Here is a 5,930-nt window from a genome sequence, read left to right as displayed (position 1 = left end):
GTTTCAGCTCTACCTTGTGATGTAGGGTTAAATGAGAGAGAGAATATGTGTAAGGGCCTGGGCATATGGAGGGGTTCAGTAAACTTCATTGTGTCTGAATCTGAGTCTAACAGATTCTACAGTCTCATTCATCTCTCACCACCTAGAAAAAAGCTCATGACATTGACTCCACTTTCAAAAGCTGCCCAGGGAGATATATAAGGAGAACTCAAGATGTGGAAAGTAGAACTATGGCCTGAGAGTCTGGTGGTGGTAGCAGCATAACTGAGTGGGTCCGGGCTGTTCAGCATCCCTGAGGCTGGCTCCTGGACCACAGCCCCTGCCTTATCTGCCAGTTTCCAGGCCTGGCTGAGCTCCTCCACCATCCCCCTGGCTTGTCTAATCAGCCCTGCTACTCCAACCTCAGAGGCTCAGTTGTTCACCTTGCCCCTCTGGAGGGCAGGTAGAAGCAGTGGAATGGGCAGCAATTCCAGAGCTGTCACAACTCCTGGCTGAAACCAAACATGACAGATTCACCACTAGGCAAGCTGTTCCATTGATTATTTAACACTCGCAATAAATATTTGCATGACCCAGTACTGTAGGGAATGCTCCGTGATAACTCACTGCATTTCCCTGCCAAACACTACCACGATCGAATTCCAAAGCTGGTGCAGAGAATATTTTATGCTGTTCTAAGGGGCCAAGTGATGGTCCTCTGGTAGAAACACTGTCTCACTCATCTCCAAAGAGAGAAAAGGGAATAGGCAGATCGTGGTTCCAAGAAGCAACTAGATGAGGAGGAGGACGATGATGATGACAGCGAACATTTACTTAGCCAGGCCCTAGGCTAAGAATTTCATATTCATTCATATGTATCTCTTGACAGTAGAGTGGCCAGATCTAGCAAATAAAAATACAAGATATTCTGTTATACTTGAAATTCAGATAAACAACAAAACAATTTTTACTATAGGTATGCTCCATATAATACCAAATAAACATGTGTTATTTACTTACATTTAACTGGGCATCTGGTTTCTATCTGAAAGCCCTAAATGAGCACCTAATATGCCCACACACTGAATAACAAAGGAGATATGTTTGCAAGTGGGGGCCCAGGGAGGTCCTTTTAAGAAGGTGATAATTCCACATAAAGGTTGCCAAGGAATCAAGGAACAAATACCTTCCCCTAGAGCCAACAGAGAGATAAACCTTTCCCCTAGAATTGGTGCCCTGAATCGAGTCTGCAGCCTCTTAAACTGTGAAAAAATAAATTTCTGTTTGTTAAAGCCACTTTGGTACTTCTGTGATAGCAGCAGTAGGTAACTAAGGCACTCCCTCACCAAAAAAAAAAAAAAAAAGGTGCTACTTGAGCAGAGATATCAAAGATGAGAAGGACCTGACCATAACCAAAGCAAGAGGATAGAGTTCCAGGCAGAGAACACAATGCCTGCAAAAACCCCAAAGCTGGAAAGAGTCCAGGGTATATTTCATGAGTAGAGGGAAGCCAGGTGAGTGGAGGTCTGTGAAGGAAGGTGTCTTCATTTCCTAGTGCTGTCCATAACAAAGTACCAAAGTGAGTGTCTTTTAAGAGCAGAAATTTACATCTCATAGTTCTGAAGGCTGGAAGTCCAAATCAGGTTGTCAGCCCTGTTGATTCTTTACTGACAGCTTAGAGAGAGGAACTGTTACATGCCTCTCTCCTAGCTTCTGGTGGCAATCCTTGGTGTTCCTTGGCTTGTAGATGCATCTTTGAATGGCGTATTTCCTCGTGTGTCTCTCTGTGTTTCTTCTCCACTTTTGTGAGACTTCACTCAGAGAGCATTAGGATCCACCCTCCTATACTCCAGTATGACCTCAAGTAAACCTAACTGATCACATCTTCAATGAAAGACTATTTCCAAGCAGAGTCACATTCACAGGTATAGGAGTTAGGACATCAGCATATCTTTTGGGGAAAACACAATTCAGTCCACCATGGAGAGGAAGAGATTGTGCAGAGCCTTGTGGCTATGACAAAGAATTTGAATGACATTCTATGTTGAAGGGAAGTCAGCAGAGGGTTTTTCAGTTGCAAGTGGCAAGAGTTATGAAGCTCAGAGCTATGAAGCTCAACATCTTCCAAGTGAACTATTAAATCCAGATGGGCTACAGAGATCTGACATTGGCAGGGAAAGAGAAGAGAAGAACAAGAAAAGGGGAATTGTTTTGAAGAAAGGCAATAAGGACTCATAAGGAAGGTTCATACAATAACAAACCAGTTGAATTCAACAGAAACTTCCACATTTGCCCAGAGCTGTCCCCTGCCAGGAAGCAGGAGGGAGGGGATGCCAGCGGTGACAATGCTATCAATTTCCATTTTGCTTTTGCCAAATAAAGAAAAGGACACTTCAAAGACTTTTAAAAATAACTTCCAAACAACTCAAGTGTGGAAAAACAGAGTGAGAAAAAATTACAGTCTGCCTGCTCAAAAATAGTGATAATGACAATAAGTAATACAAATGAAAACAACTATGTTTTGACATGTTATATCATTTCTCCTAAGCACTCTGTGAAGCAGTCAGGGTAGTTTGTGGCATCCCCTTTTCATACATAAGGAAACTGAGACTCAAAACTGAGACTCAGAAAAGGAGGTTCTAACAGCCAGGAAATGGCCAGGACAGATTTGAACCTACACCTGGCTCCAAAGCCCAGGCTTCCCAAAGTCCTCTCAAGACTGATGTGAGCACAACCACAACTCAGCTCCAAGACCAGCTCATTCTGCCAGCCTTCTGGGAGAACAAGATCCCTCCCTTAACTCCCTTCTCCCTCTTTCCAGCTGGCATCTACAATAGTTTCCCACCTGTCCCTTCTTCTCTTCTTCCCAGTAGGACACACATTCCTTGTTGTTGTTGTTATGTGCCATCGAGTTGGACCCGACTCATAGCGACCCCTCCCTGGGTTGCCGAGGCAGTATCACTACGGAAGTAGATTGCCCCATCTTCCTTTCGAGGAGTGGCTGGTGGGTTTGAACTGCCAGCCTTCTGGTTAGCAGTCAAATGCCTTAGGCACTATGCTACCAGAGCTCCTACACACACTCCTTAGCATATAACAAATAATAAGTCATGTCAGGGCAAGGGCTCCTCCACTGGAGGGACCCTGTGACAGAGTGGAAGGAGCACAGCTTTGGGTTAGAAGGACCTGAGCTCAAACCCCACTCTATCACTCACTAGTTTGGTGTCCTTAAGCAAAGAACTGAAATCTTAGTTTGCTCTTCCAAGGAATAGCGATAATCTACCCACATATGATCATTGTGGGAATTAAATGAGATGCTATATATAAAACACCAACAAGTGCCTAGCACATAGCAGGTGCTTGCTTAATAAGTAGTATTGTTAGTGATAATGAAACTAGTTGTCATCCAGTCAATTCTAACTTATGGCAACCCCAGGCATTTCAGAGTAGAACTATGCTCCATAGAGTTAAATAAGAGAACAATGCTCAAGGCAAATATTCTTTACCAGTTAAACTGAACTATAGCTCAGTTTTAAGATTTCAGCGGATATTTTTGATTTGAGGTTTAAAGTTTAAACATTATCTCCAGGCAATAGTTTCAGGGATTCATCATGACTCCATGACTCCAGAAGTCTGTATCTCATCAGAATTCGAAATACTGTTCTGCATTCTCCCATCCCCCTTTTTTATCATGATTTTTCTATAAACTCTTTAATCAAAATATTCAGTAGTGCAGCCTCCTCTACTCAGATACCAGAAGAACTAGATGGTGCCCAGCTACAACTATCAACACTTCTAATCAGATCCACAATTGGACTCTGATAGAATAGGAGAAAAATGTGGAACAGATCCTTAAATTCCTTTATATATATATATATATATATATATATATATATATATATATATATATACTAGTCTGGTTGAGACTCCTTGAGACTATTCATTCCTCTGTGATACTCTGCAAACCTTGAACTGAAACTAACCTCTCAAGTTGTCTCACAAAATAATAAATTGTTGTTGTTGTTGCTGTTGTTTGCCGTCGAGTCGGCCCTGACTCATAGAGACCCCTCCTTGGGTTTCCGAGGCAGTATCACTACAGAAGTAGGATTGCCCAACCTTCCTTCCAAGGAGTGGCTGGTGAGTTAGCAGACTTCTGGTTAGCAGTCAAGTGCCTTAGGCACTATGCTACCATCCATTCATTAAATATTTATTGACCACCTACTATGTGCTATGAATGGACACTAGAGTATACAACAGTAAAAAAAAAATTAATATTGTGCTCCTTTAAAAAAAAAACTTATATGAGACAAAACGGTCAACAATTACTTTAAAACAAAGATAAGAATGTAAGGAGGCAGAAAAAGTAGATTAATGGAAATGAAACCACAAAAATGAAATAATGAGAATGTTCATGCATTGTGAAGAATGTAACCAATATCGCTGAACAATTTGTGTAGAAATCATTGAATGGAAACCTAAACTGTTGTGTAAACCCTCACCAAAAACATGATAAACTATTACTTTAAAAAAAAAAAGACTTTCAGTAAGATGGTGGAATAAGCAGACAAGCTGCACAAACCCTCTTCAACAAAGAAAAGAGAAACTGATTGACAGAGATACAGAAGATAATCCTGAAGCCCTGAGCTTTGAACAAAAATATACAGAAGTGGATTAGGCATCAACTAGTGGAAAAATTTGAATGAAAACAGTGAGTATGGAGATGGACGGAGCTGCGGACTGTCAGCTACTCTGACAGCACCAACAGCCTGAATATTTCCAAGTGGTGTTGGGAACTGAGAATTGACCTAAAGATCATCCTGACTGCCAAGTGCTGCAGGGACAACTGTGCTGGTGGCCAATGACTAAGAAGGAAAACATAAAGGAGGGAGACAACCTGAGCTGTGGGCTTTCAACTGTCCAGAGGGTGCAGCCACTTTTATTGTTTAAAAGCAGTGGCTATTTTGGATATTTAAAGTGACCAAGGGTGCAGCCATTTTGAATGTTTCCAAGAGGTGGCCATTTTGGATATTTAAAGTGATAGCCTTCACATTTGGATTCCAGGGACCTAAGAATAGGCTTCACTTGCCAAGGATGGCAAGGACAGACAAGAGCTGACAATGGCAAAGGAGGCACGTGGTGAGTGTATAAGTGCTTATCTAAGTAAGCATAGACCCTATTTACTTAGATAACATCCAAAGAAAACAAAAATCATGGGCAAGTCACTTCAACACATGATCACCACTTAAATATAAACACAAAAATGTCACAATATCTCAGAGACAACAGAGCATCAGAGTCCATACAAAGAAGCAAGATAAAGCAGGAGAAAAAAGGGACCAGAATCAGACCCAGAACACATCCCTGAGGAAGACACAGCATTGGAACTCCCTGATAAGGAATTCAAAAGAATTATATTTAGGTACCTTCAATAGATTGAGAGACAGATCATGGAAAATACTGACAAAATTGAGAAAAACACAAAGAAAGCCCTAGAACAATTTCAAAAGATAATACAAGAACAAAATGACAAAATAAATGAAACATTAGAAATGGTACAAAACCTGCAGATAAAAACCCAGAAGACTACTACTAAATTTTTAGAAACAGATAACACATTGAACAGGCAAAGGAGTAGAAATGAATCAATGGAAAATAGAATTAGTGAGATTGAAGACAAATACCTCAATACTTCTTTGGAAAGGAGTCAATCAGAAAAAAAGCTCAAAACAAAATGAAGAAGCCCTAAGGTTCATGTGGGATACCATCAAAAGGAATAACCTATGTGTAATTGGAATTCTAGAACAGAAAGAGACAAATAAAACCACAGAGGAAATTGTCAAAGATTTGTTGGAAGAGAATTTCCCTGGTATTATGAAAGGTGAGAATATATCCATGCAAGAAGTCCAATGAACCCCAAACAGGATAGACCCCAAAAGAAAATCACCAAGACATAT

The sequence above is a fragment of the Orycteropus afer genome, unplaced genomic scaffold, assembly GCF_000298275.1.
Source record: "Orycteropus afer afer isolate SDZICR_OR568_19922 unplaced genomic scaffold, OryAfe1.0 scaffold00281, whole genome shotgun sequence".
NCBI lineage: Eukaryota > Metazoa > Chordata > Mammalia > Tubulidentata > Orycteropodidae > Orycteropus > Orycteropus afer.
Note: the sequence above shows the minus strand (reverse complement) of the source record.